The sequence below is a fragment of the Primulina tabacum genome, chromosome 14 (assembly GCF_025594145.1).
Source record: "Primulina tabacum isolate GXHZ01 chromosome 14, ASM2559414v2, whole genome shotgun sequence".
NCBI lineage: Eukaryota > Viridiplantae > Streptophyta > Magnoliopsida > Lamiales > Gesneriaceae > Primulina > Primulina tabacum.
Genome location: NC_134563.1, coordinates 24,333,583 through 24,347,582, shown reverse-complemented (window position 1 = coordinate 24,347,582; position 14,000 = coordinate 24,333,583). Strand labels below are relative to the sequence as shown.

At 35.8% G+C, this 14,000-nt stretch overlaps 1 pseudogene; it reads left to right on the top strand.

Moving 5' to 3' along the window:
- Window positions 1-4,495, top strand: part of LOC142524915 (uncharacterized) — a 34,442-nt pseudogene extending 29,947 nt beyond the window's left edge.
- Window positions 4,496-14,000: the final 9,505 nt, after the last annotated feature.

Sequence of the window (14,000 nt, the reverse complement as noted above, 5' to 3'; positions counted from 1 at the left end):
TTTGATTAAAGTTTTCAACTCGCTCAACTTTTTCAGACGAAATTATGCTGGGTAATATTGCTTCAAAAATTCTCTCCTGAAAGTTTGCCATGTGATCTGCTCTACCTCAGCCAAAGATGGGGACACTGTTTCCCACCACTTGCATGCCTGATCTTCCAGAAATGGTGTTACTACTTCAACCTTGAGCTCTTCAGGTATTTCCAGCAAATGGAGTTGGGTTTCAACATTCTTAAGCCAGATATGACTGACTTCTAGATCAAGATTGCCATCAAAAGTTGGGACTCAATTCCTTCGGAGGGATTCATAGTGATACTTGATGCCACGAGGTTGTGGTTCTGGCGTTGGCAGTTTGGTTCACAATTCTTTGCAGTGTGGCGGCTACAATAGTAGCTTTTGCCATCATGTCTTCTCGATTGAAATTCACTCTCGGTGGTGATGGTGGGTTTTTGTTTTCGTTTCAATTGACTCCGCGGGGGTTACGGTTGTTTCTGCGTGGTCTGCCTGCCATTTCCGAGAATAGGTTGAGGTGAAATATCATAACAATATAAAGGAGAGAAAGGAACAAAAATGGAAACAATGTTGTCGTGGAATTTTCGATACTAAGAATTTTCAGAATGATTTAAGGAGTTTGGCTTTGAATTTCGAAGGATATTTTGAGATGACGACATAAGATATGAATGAATTCGATGGTTGAGTCTACTATAGATTGGAATCCACTAGGCTTTTGCTCGTAAAATTTTGTCTATCAACATCCCAGCGGGATTATAAACCTGGCGGCTCTGATACCACTTAAACGTCACGCCCCGAAACCGAGGCGTCGATGACATATAGCATTGTTTAACAATTACTTGAAAGCAATTAAGCCTCGTAGCAAATGGCCAAAAACCCGTCTTTTTCATATACTGAAACATTGTCTTTACAATGACAACGGAATAAAAATTTCATCAGAGTTTGCGGAAACTAAACAAAAGGAAAGGTAAAAATCTTGATTCTTGAACTTGTCAATCGATCATCATCCCCAGAAAGCGTCTTGTTAATCCTCATTCATTTGCTTTTCATTCTTCTCTGAAAGTTGTATGAGGTGAGTGTTTTGGGAAACACTTAACAAGTGGAGGTCGATCGATTTTCAAAGATACATATAGAGCTTAATATTTAAAGCATCTCTTTAACAAACTTTCAAAACTTATTACCTTTGACTTATCATAACAGAACCGAATCAAATTCGAAATAGGAGACAAAGATTATCAGATAATTCAGAACTGATCAGAACAAACAATACACTGTTACTCAGCTCATTTCCAATGGTCAAATTGTCCTCAATATGTTACTCCTCTAAGGGGTGAGGCTAGAACACAGTTTCATACCCACTGATGGGGGCCAGCCAGAACACAGTTTCATACCCACTGATGGGAGCCAGAACACAGTTTCATACCCACTGATGAAGGCCAGACAGAATTAAAATTATCGTTCCATTTCAAATCGATTTGTAACTATGTATCACAGAATTCAAATTTATCGAACAGAGCTTATCAAATTTTTGAACGAATACAGCGGAAAAAAAGAATGTCAAAAACCAGAAAGAACATATCAAAAAGAACATATCATCGATCGAAATTTTAGAAGAAAAACTGTATTTTTCAAAAGGAGAGGACACACACACATGCATTTCATGATATATATATATATATATATATATCTAAGTTTAAAATTACAAATAAATACATAACAAAAACCCACTTACTGAATTTTAATCGCGCGGTACGTAACTTTGTTCAAAATTAGACGAATGTTGACCGACTTTGGACAGAATCTTCACAACGGCATCAGCAACAAATTACTGCACGAATGGCAGGAACAACCTTCCTTTCTTCTTCTTCAATGGTGTTGGCCGAGGGAGTGATTGTAGGGGGAAAGAGCAGATTTTCTTGTGGTGGTTTTGGATGTGTTTTTCTTTAGCAATGATGCCTTATTTATAGGTGCCAAAAGGCTTCTCATCTACCCCAAATGGACGCCCACTTGGTGCCGAAGAAAGCCATTTAATGAGATCAAGGTTATCAAGAATCAAGAGTCACCTTGGTTTTCTAAAAGGACAATTCTTGCATAATAAATTTGTCCAAGCCTCCTAGCTCTTCCTTTAGCTCCCTTCCTTGGTAACTCAATTGTCATATCTTGCACAATAAGTTTGTCCAAACCCTTAGCTCTTTTTGCTCCCTTCCTTGGTTAACTCAATGGTCATCTCTTGCACAATAAGTTTGTCCAAACATTTAGCTCTTTTAGCTCCTTTCTTGGTTAACTCAATGGTCATCTCTTGCACAATAAGTTTGTCCAAACCCTATAGCTTTTCTCCTAGCTTCATTTTTGGTTCTTTTAGGACAAAAGAAAATGAGCTTCCTTGAGCTGAAATCTTGAGTTCATGAGCTGGGGTCTTACTCCTCGGCTGATGACCCTTCATTTCTTGCGTTTTCTTGTAGTATAGATCCCTTATTAGCTAGCCCTCGAGCTTTAAGGTTACTTCCTCGAGCAGAGTTAGATGATTCTATTCGGAAATTCCGGGTTCTCAAATTTTGAAGGATGGGGTTTGGTTGTGACTAACACGATTATATGAGATATTATGAGCTGAGGCCAAGGCTCAGTGGACGGGTAATGCTGTCGCTGATGTCCCCACCACCGGGTACCGCGGTTTTTAGATGGATCCATCGAATAGAGCTGATACGATAGAGCTTATCTGAGTGTCACAACTAATGAACTGAATTCAATTAAAATAAAATGTATATGTATATGATGATATGTTGAGACATGTTTTGACACGTTATGATTTTATATGACACGTTTATGTTCATGCTTTTAAGTTAAAGAAATGTATGTTGATTACGGTATTTTCACTGCTGTGTGCTACGTATATGCACTTGATATTAGCGGTGCATGTGTGTTGATTTTTTAGACTCATTAGACGTGTTTGATGCAGGTGAGCATTTAGATGAGGAAATTGGAGGTGCAGAATTCTGAGTAGGCAGGGCTGGATGTGCGAGCACGACCCGAGGACCACACTTTTCCGCACATCACGTTTTTTTTAGTCTTGAGGAGACATGATCAGTTTTACACATTTTTCTTTATGATACGCTGTTGTTTTTCATGATTTTACTTGTTTTTTTTTATTCATGTATGATTGAGGGCCGAGTTGACAATTTTTTAAAATTACAGTATTTGTATTTATCGATCGTTTATGATTACTTTTTAAATGATATATTTTTCAGCAGGGTTGCATGCATGCAAAATATTTAGATTTACATTCACATTTAAGTATGAATTTCAGATAGAGACTCGATCCCGAGCCCCGACTTCAAGTGGATCAGTTAGTGGTAATAGTAACTGTTTGAAGGACGCAAGTAATGCTCTGACCACTTCTGAAGAGCTCTTAAAAATCATCAACCAAATCTGGGCTCATGCAGATCCACCTTCGACTAGCATGTCTCTAATCTCTGCCCTTCATGCTGAGCTTGAGAGAGCTCGTCTTCAAGTTAATCAGTTTATCCAAGAATATTGCTCTGACAAAAGAGAGATAAACCATCTCATCAAGTGTTTTTCCAAAGAAAAGGCATCATGGAAAAGTAAATAACAACAAACTGTGGAATCTGCGGTTGAGTCTATTTCTGGTGAACTAGAGATAGAGCGAAAGTTAAGGAGGCGACTCGAGAGCTTGAACAAAAAACTTGGGAAAGAATTAGCAGAGATTAAGGTGTCATTCATGAAGGCAGTTAAATAGTTGGAAAGATAGAAACGAGCTACAGAAATTACCGAACAAGTGTGTGATGAATTAGCTCGGAATATCGACGAGGAGAGGGCCGAAGTAGAAATGCTAAAACGGGATTCTGTCAAACCATTTGACTCTAAGCGTCAATTCGAGGATAAAAATTATGCCATAAAGAAGTTAAGGAAACAATTGGAAGGTTTCCTCGGAACAAAATGAGACAAAGAAGTTGATAATGGGATGTATTTGAGTAAGGCTGAAGCTCGTTTTCATCAGAATCAGCAAGAAGAAAGAAATGGAATAGTAGATCTTACAGAGAGTAAAGAAGAGTCAGGAAACAGTGATCTTCATTCTATTGAATTGAACATGGATAATAATTACAATAATAAGGGGTACAAATTGGCTCGTGCATCTGCTGTTGACCGTGAGTCTAGGAAGTTGATAGTTAACGATGAAAACATGATACGAAACTGTGTCTTTGTGCACGTCGCTTGTAAAAGTGGTTCTATTCAAAGGAGTGTGTCAGATTGTGTTGAATCTGCTATTCAAGATGCGAGTAGTCCATGCTTGGGTAAAGGTGTAGACTGGGCAAGATATCTACTCGAGAAACAAGCTCAAAACGGAAGCCATCTTGAAGATACTTACAGACACAAATCAAGCAAGGGTCTCAAAGATCACGCCCTATCAAGTTCTATGTTACCACTGGTCAGAGACTATCACACTCTATCCGAGAAAAATGAGCAATAATTGTCTCCACATGATCCTTGCACCATTCAAATGATCTGCTCAAAATCAAGAATGGCATATGCTAGAGGGGAGAGCCAGTGTAACGTCCCGAAAATTTGAAGTTCCACGTGAATGTAAGTTATCAAATTTCTTATGTATTTTAAATAAATTATTTTAATTGTATTTATTAAATGTGGTAGGTATGTTTACAAGTTTAAAATGTAGTTTTCTACATGAAGGCATTAAACTGTATTTTTAAAAGGTTATTCAAGATGCGATCGAGGAACGAAAATCGGGATCCATATGAGGAAAAATATTTTTATTAAATAATTATTTTTAATTGTTTAAAGTATAGTATATTTTAAATGATATTTTCGAAAATGGCAACTTTTGGAGTGTTTTTACATGCCGAGACGTATTTTAAAACGGTATTTTATTTTCGACGAAAATATGAACTTTTCGAGAACTCAGCTATTATGTCTCAAACTTTCCTAAACAAAATATTTTAATTATTATCTAATGAGGATATTATACTAGGTTAATGGGCCTACACTCGTTCCATGTGTTTTATATATCTAATAAGCCTCCAAAAACCCTACACACACACAATTACACATGCACACCACATCAAAGCACTAGGACTCTCCTAGGGCAGAACCTACATGATCACACACATAATTTTCAAGCAAGTTCATGTAAATTTGAAGAAAATCAGCAAGGTTGTATCCCTCATCTCCTCACCAACGTTCTTCGCATCGCAAACCGTTTTTCGTGCGTAATAAAAGCAAAGGCACGCTTTAACTTTTTTCAAACACCTTTCACACCATATTATGTTTTTTTGATTAAAATTTGCATGAAAAATATGTGGCACAAGTTTTATTTTTGTTTTTATAGGCATACATGCTTATAACTCATGTTTTATGATTCAAAAACTCATGTTAAGGATACCTAAAGAGGCTAACATGGTAGGGACACCAAAAGGGATGAATTTCAGAGGGTTTAGGAGCCACTTAGGAGTCGGCACAAGGGCTGGACGTGAGGGCTTCATGCATGAACGAAGGGGCTTGGACTCTTTGGGTAGGGTTTCCTATGGTATGCGGCTGCTAGCTGCTGATAAGGGCACATCCAAGGGTCTTAGGAGGGTCGAGCCAGGGTCCTAGACAGGCTGCACGATGAGAGAGTTGAGGACAAGTGTGATTGCGCACCTATAGGACTGCGCGTGCAAGGGATGGTCCGGCTGTTGGGGAGCTGCGACTTCTAGGCGGGTTAGCATCGGTCCAGAAGCTTACCTAGGGTTCTGTTAGGGTCGTAATATGGTGGCCAAGGGTCTGGTCGTGTGGCTAAGGGGCTGGGTTCGAAGCTTGCCTATGTTCGAATCACACTAGAACTAGGACTCTCGTGTATAAAAATACAGCAGCTTCCTTGTCATGATCGAAAGTCTTGTTGGGCTTGAATTGGGTTGAAAATTGTTTATTTAGGTGTTATTAAGATTTGGTTCAAGTTTGGTAAAGTTTAGTTAAGTTTCGAGTCAATACGAGTCAAAACCATGATGTACATCTAAGTTCAAAAATGAATTGAGGAAATTATCGAAAACCTAAATTTTAAGCCTAAGAAATATTTATGGCAGTGTTTTAAGGTATTATGATAAGTTTGGGACGAATTGGGACATAGTTCCGAGGTATAAGGATAAATACGAAAAATTATGCTTCTAGGGATAAAACGATCATTTTAAACCAAAAATTGTTAGTCATCCTGGCAATGCCCTGAATGCTATAAAATATGTTAATATTTTATTTTAAATGTTTATGGAATTTTATGATGTAACTTTAACGCTAAAAAACATGTTGCATGCTTGGTTTAACAGAAAAATGATTTATATATATGCATGAATTTTTTTAAGTGATGAAAAGATGAAACATTGGAGGAGGTGAAGTGATTGTGACTGATACGATGATATGGTTGGAGATAACGTGAGGGAAAAGGCCCCAAAGGGAGCCCGTTTACGGGAGAAGGCCCAGAGGAAGCCCGAGTATTTCCATTGATATGATATGATGATATGATATGATAGGCCAAGACTCAGTTGACAGGTGAGAGTGTCGCCGATGTCCCCGCCGCCCAGTACTGTGGTTACACGTAGATGGATCCATCAACCTTCAGCTGATACAAAAGTCATAATTAACGATCCGAATTGAATAAAAAGAAAAACGTATACGCATATGATGAAAAGAAAAATGTTTATGATGAAAGGAAAAATGTTTATGTTTATACATGTTCATTAAAAGCTATTAAGTAAAAGTATTTTCACTGTTGCATGTGGATGTATATGTATTACTTGTTATCATGATTAAGGTTTTCTGAGTCAATAGACTCACTAGGTGTGATCGATGCAAGTGAGCATGATGTTGATGTCGTTGAGGGATTTGGTGGTTGATCTTATTGGACTGAAGGTGCAGACAACCCGAGGACCAGCACTAGTTTTTCGCATTTACTTTTAAGTTTCTATAAAGATTTTTACGACTTTTATTATGCTTTTTGAGTGGTTTTTGAGAAAATGTTAGAGTTAGTTTTATTTTGAAATATTGCTAAGTTAGGTTTGGTAAACGAGTGACAATTTTATGTTTCGAATTGTTTTCCATGGGATTTTAAAATATAGTTTGTTGTTTTATTTTTAAAACGGTACTTAGTAGAAAAAAACTTTTTAAAGAAAAACGAGTAGTGGACGTTTCAGTTGGTATCAGAGCAACATTCCTACAAAGGGTTGTGCCACCGCCAGTTCCGAAAAGCTCAGTCGTCAAGCCTCAAGTATTTAAGTTTAAATGTTTTTAATGTTATCACCTGCATGTTTACATGGTTCATACGTTCAAAGCTACATGTTTAAACACTTTTTGAAGTTAAATGACATTTATTTTTAAGTTTGCATGATAAAATATTTTTATGATTAAACCTGCATGGTCGCATGATTTTTCTCACGCTAAAAGATTAGATGATTTAGAATTTTTATGCATATTACTTTATGGAACAAGAAATTATCTGATTTCCATGCATGCTGGCTTTGCGGTTTAATTGGACATGTTTAAGAATTGGGGTTAACGGGCGTTAGGAAAGTTGAAAATGATTGGACTATATCGATTTTTGGGTTTTAGTATTGATATTCTACTTTTTTTGACATAAGTTAATCGTGAAGATTATTAATGCTTTTGGAACATGTAGATTTTCTGAGAAAATATTGATGATACTTGGTTACTAGTTGAGTTAATTTATGACAATTTCACAAAAGGAATAATTATTTGAAGACAGCGATGATCTTTAGAAGTATGAAAATGTATAATTCGGGATTAGGTATTGATGGAAGGGTGAGATTGGTTATGATAATTGATTTTTGGTTAATAAGAATAGAATTATTGAAATTTATGTTACAAGAAACCTATAGAAGGGAATTAAGAATGCTAAGAATTTATGGTTTAATTGTAGGATTTTCAAAATTTAGGCCCAATTGGATAATCTTCGAGGAAAGTAGGAATTTATTTTTTTCAATAGTTAAAAATATGAGGGCATGTATGGCACTTTTCAAAGAACTAGGGTCCAAATTGCATAATTCGAATACTTGGGAGGCTTAATTGTACTTGGCCGAGGTTTCAAGGACTAATCCGAAATATTTAAAAGTCCAGGGACTGAATTGAGATAACCGAAATTTCTAGGGTAAAATCTGGAATTTTCAAAAATTCAGGGACTAAGTTGCAAATTATAAAAATTCTAGAGGCGGTTTTGCTAACCTTAGGTAAATAAGGGCTTTCTTCGCAATTTCTGGAATTCTAGGGGTTGAAACAATGATTTCTGAAAGTTTAGGGCCCAAATTGATAGAATGTGAAATTCATGAGGCTAAGATACAAATCGTCGAAACTATTGGGACTAAATGGTAAGAATTAGAAAACTTTGGGGATGGAAACACAACTTTCGAAAATTATGTAGGGTGAAATGGTGAATTTTTGAGGAATTAGGAATTAATTTAGAATTGTTAAGAAATTTTGGGACTAGTTTAGCAATAAGTATGAATTGAATGATTTAAATGATATGATCAATTTCCGATGATTTAGGCTTGAAGCGATATTGATGGAATGGGATCGTTTGAACACCCAATACATATGATGTTTCAAAGACACGATTTTCTCAATGAGCTGCAATAGCTCGTGTTCTAAGAATATATACACTGATGAATTAGATCGAGTTTGGTTACAAACCAAGCGGAAGACACTCGAAATAATCCTTCGTTAAGAAAACTGATCGATTTTATATCTTGTGCAACTGAATAACTGGAAATTACATGGGATCAGTTCCGACTTATATCAGTTCAGTTATGGACAGAACTGAACTGATATCAGCTGAACTGATCAAATCAGTAAAGAACAAAAACAAGCAGTTAAACTGAAATAACACAAAATATGTTTATTGATGTTCGGAGACTTCAACTGCTCCTACGTCACCCCTTCTACCTCCTTGGGTAGGTACCACTAGAAGACTTTGATTAATTACAACAAATGAAATAACCCACCCAGCTTAGGAATTACCCACTGCCTAACTGAACTACTAGTCTAGACTAAAGGCAGCACCTTCCAGTCAACACTTGTCTAACGTTTATATGTCAAAGACTACATATATATGTTTTACGTCTTTGTGCAAGACAGAATTTGAGTGGTGTTGTTTGTGTGTGTGTGTGAGAACTAATATCTGAAAACTACCCGAAAGTGTTCTCACACACTGAGGGAAATATGCTTCTAAAACTAAGATGATAACACGTTGAAGTGTTCCCTCTGGCTGATTAGTTCTTACTGAGCTTCTCCTTCTATTTATTGGCGTTTGGTTGAACGTACAGTGAGATTCAGTGAATGAATCCGTTGCAGTTTGAATTTGTTCCCCCAAATAGATATCTAGAACATTTGGCTTTAAGCGCTACTGCAAAGTCTCGTATTGTACCTTGAGCGTACAATAGCTTTTGTACCTTTCTGCACAGCTGGATTAAGCTTGTCATATCTGTAAACCGGTTCGCTCCTAACTGATGTTCTGAACTGGTCAGTTGTACTTGTATTGAACCGGTGAGATGAAATCAGTTGACTCTCAACTGAACTGATTTCACTGATTCAATTGAACTGGTCAGTTGGGCTCTTCATCAGTTGAACACTTCATCAGCTAACCGAGCTTTTGAAGGTCTTCTGCTGAACCACCTATCAACTGGACAATCAGTTGAACTGCTCTTGATACTTCAGTTGTGCTGGTTCAGTTTGATCAATCAGTTGGCATTTTCAGTTTGCGTCTCTTTAGCTTCAGTTTAAGCTTGGTAACTGATCAGTTTCAGTTTTTGCGCACTTACGTGAACTCATTAGAAAAAAATAAACAAGTTTTGTTAACATTAAAATCAAGATTGCGAACATAAAATGTTCCAATAATCTCTCCTTTTTTATGATCACAAAACTTGAACAGTTAAAGCGATTTAAAATAAATTTAAACAGTTAATATTCTCCCCCTTTTTGATAATAAAAAATGTTTAAAAACATTGAAGTTAATAAAAGAACTTTCAGTTCAAGGGATAGCAGAAAGAAAAGCTCCCCCTCAACAACTGAATAAAACGATTTGAAAAAAAAAATTCAATTCGAGGGATAGCAAATTTAAAATCAATTTTAAAGAATAGCTCTCCCTCAAAAACTGAATCAAAAACTCTCCCTCAAAAATATAATCATTGCGCGATTTTAAAAAGAAGTTTAAGAAATAAACACTCAAGCAGTTAAGGCAACATGCAGTTACATGCAAACTAACTGGATACACATGATATTAATTTAATCGATGACGCGTCCCTTGAATTAATATAAAGCACACCATCTTATGTAAGGAAATTGCTACTACACTTAGCAAATATCAAATAACATCAAGTATCAGTCAGTTTATATAAAATAAAACTGAGTGTACCAACAATTGGTCGCCTAGAATGCTTGGAATGTTGCATCGATTTTGAGTTTCTTTTTCCATAAGAACAGATAGTTGCCTTGGACTTGATCTCTATGCTGGCTAACTGGTCTAACTGATGCAAACTGGACTCAACTAATGCTGAATAGTAATGATCAACTACTAGGATCTGATATGGCAATGAAGCGACGGCACTTCTGATGATTAAGATCCACTTAACTCATCAGTTTCAGTTGGTAGTTACGTTTCGCCTGTTGATCAGTTGAACTGGTAAGCTGACAATTGAAATCTTTTCCGCTGATCAGTTTAGCTATCCTGCTATCAGTTGAACTCAAAAATCCTGCGGACAGCCAAACAACAAAATAGCACAGCAAACATATAAAATATTTTCAGAGGGTTTTGAAAACCATTTTAAAATACATCTTAAAAATAATATCAGTTTTCAAATGTCCTTCTTAGAACTGCTAGCTCTGATACCAATTGATGGAACGGGATCGTTTGAGCACCCAATACATATGATACTTCAAAGACACGAATTTCTCAATGGGCTCCAATAGCTCATGTTCTAAGAATGTATACACTGATTAATTAGATCGAGTTTTGTTACAAACCAAGCGGAAGACACTCGAAATAATCCTTCGTTAAGAAAATTGATCAATTTTATATCTTGTACAACTGCATAACTGGAAATTACATGGGATCAGTTTTGGCTTATATCAGTTCAGTTATGGACAGAACTTAACTGATCAAATCAGTTAAGAACAAAAATAGCAAGTTAAACAAAAATAACACAAGATATATTTATGGATGTTCGGAGACTTCAACTGCTCCTACGTCACCCCTTCTACCTCATCAGGTAGATACCACTAGAAGACTTTGATTAATTAGAACAAGTGTAATAACCCACCCAGCTTAGGACTTACCCACTACCTAACTGAACTCCTAGTCTAGACTGAAGGCATCACCTTCCAGCCAACACTTGTTTAACGTCTGTGTATCAAAGACTACATACACATATTTTACGTCTTTGTGCAAGATGGAATTTGAGTGGTGTTGTGTGTGTGTGTGTCATATTGATCTCTGAAAACTACCCGAAAGTGTTATCACACACTGAGGGACTTCTAAAACTAAGCTGATAACACGTTGAAGTGTTCCCTCTGGGCTGATTAGTTCTTCAAAGCTGATAAGCATTATACGTGCCCTCTCTGTATTTTATTTTTCACTCATCAACCCTCATCAACATCTTCACTGAGCTTCGCCTTCTATTTATTGGCGTTTGGTTGAACGTACAGTGAGATTCAGTGAATGAATCCGTTGCAGTTTGAATTTGTTCCCCCAAATAGATATCTGGAACATTCTGCTTTAAGCGCTGCTGCAAAGTCTCTTATTATACCTTGATCGTACAATAGCTTTTGTACCTTTCTGCTCAGCTGGATTAAGCTTGTCGTATCTGCAAACTGGTTCTCTCCTAACTGATGTTCTGAACGGGTCAGTTGAACTGGTCTTGTACTGGTAAGGTGAAATCAGTTGACTCGTCTGCTGAACTGATTTCACTGATTTAGTTGAACTGGTCAGTTCGGCTCTTCATCAGCTGAACACTTTATCAGCTGGCCGAGCTTTTGAAGGTCTTCTACCGAACCACCTATCAACTGAACAACAGGTTGAACTGCTCTTGATACTTCAGTTGTACTGGTTCAGTTTGATCAATCAGTTGGCACTTTCAGTTTGCGTCTCGATAGCTTCAGTTTAAGCTTGGTAACTGATCAATTCAAAGCTTGATCAGTTTCAATTTCTGCGCACTTATGTAAACTCATTAGAAACAAATAAACAAGTTTTGTTAACATCAAAATCAAGATTGCGAACATGAAATGTTCCAACAGATATTTAGAACCTTAAAATATCTTGATTATAATGTTGTAAGGAATGATAATCAAGGGTCATGTAGAATGAATCAATATTGGTTTGAAAATATCAGCGTTAGTGAAATAACATTTTGGCAAATTAAGAATTCAGACTGAGTACAATCTAAGTTAAAGTTGATCAATTAGTAAAGTTTAGGGATGAAAAGTTTATGTTTAAAATTTGACAAGAAAATATTAAGTTTTGAATTTATTAGTGTTAAAAATGCTTCATGGTTTAGATATTAAGTAATTAAATCGAAAGGCTTAGGTTTACGTCTAAGAAAAATATTAGAATTCAAATTTAAGATTACAGGATGAGTTGGATAAGCTCGAGTCAATAAAAGTAAGAAAAAGTCAAAAATCGGGAATTCTTTTGAAACTCATTAAGAAATTTGTAATTAATTGGATATTTGGGTTGAAATTAGGTTCTCTAAAGACCATATGGGCTTTGTAAGTTTGAATTACAAGTTATGAGATGGGCATTTATATGAAAATTTTGGGGGCAAAATTTAATATTTGCAAAAATTTATATTTGTGAAGTACTCGTAGATATATAAGCTACGATAGTTGATGCCGTAAGATAAAGATTCGATTAAAAGATCTTAAACTAATATTATGATGGGGTTGAGATAAGGTTTAACTATTAAGGGTTTTACCAGGATAGAAGTCGATTAGTAAATTTTGGTGCTAACATCTCCTAAGTTGAATTACATAAATGCTAATCTTGGGATTTAATGTCTTAGCATACCTTGAGTTCAATAAATTTAAGAAATGATGCTTTTGTGATTTTAATGTTGAAATATAATATGTTGAGGAACATCTCGGGTATAGTATAAGAAAAGTAAGATACGACAAGTTTGGCCATCCATTTCTAATAATGGGAATTGTGAGAAAAGTCAAAATTCGAGGTTGTAGTAAAATAGAACTAAGTCACCATAGGTTGTTGTAAGTTTCGGTTCGCAAACGATGATTTTGAATGCAAATTTAATTAAGATTGTGGAGACATAAGGACATTCTAAAACTTATTTTATCAGGGAGACGCAGTAGAAGCGTGGATTATTGGGATACTAGAATTAAGTCTGAACATCTGATTATCGAGGAAAAGTGAATTTCGGGACGAAATTCAATTTAAGGGGGTAGCTTGTAATGTCCCGAAAATTTGAAGATCCACGTGAACTACGTTCATGCAAGTTATCAAATTTCTTATTTATTTTAAATAAATTATTTTACTTTCATTTATTAAATGTGGTAGGTATATTTACATGTTTAAAATGTAGTTTTCTCCATGAATGCATAAAACTGTATTTTTAAAAGGTTATTCGAGACGCGATCGAGAAACGAAATTGGGATCCATATGAAGGAAAATATTTTTATTAAATGATTATTTTTAATTGTTTAAAGTATAGTATATATTAAAAGATATTTTCGAAAATGACAACTTTTGGGGTGTTTTAACACGCCGTTTAACGTGAATATGTGGTTTTAATTAATGGTTTATTTAAAGTTCAGTCATTATGGTTTCTAGGTGCATTTCGCGCTCGATCGAGGAACGGAGACCGGGGAATTATCAAGAAAATTATTTTTATTACATATTTAATTTTTATTAATTAATATAAATTGTTTTAAGGGTATTTTTCAAGAAATGGGCTTTGTTGTATATTTTTACCCGC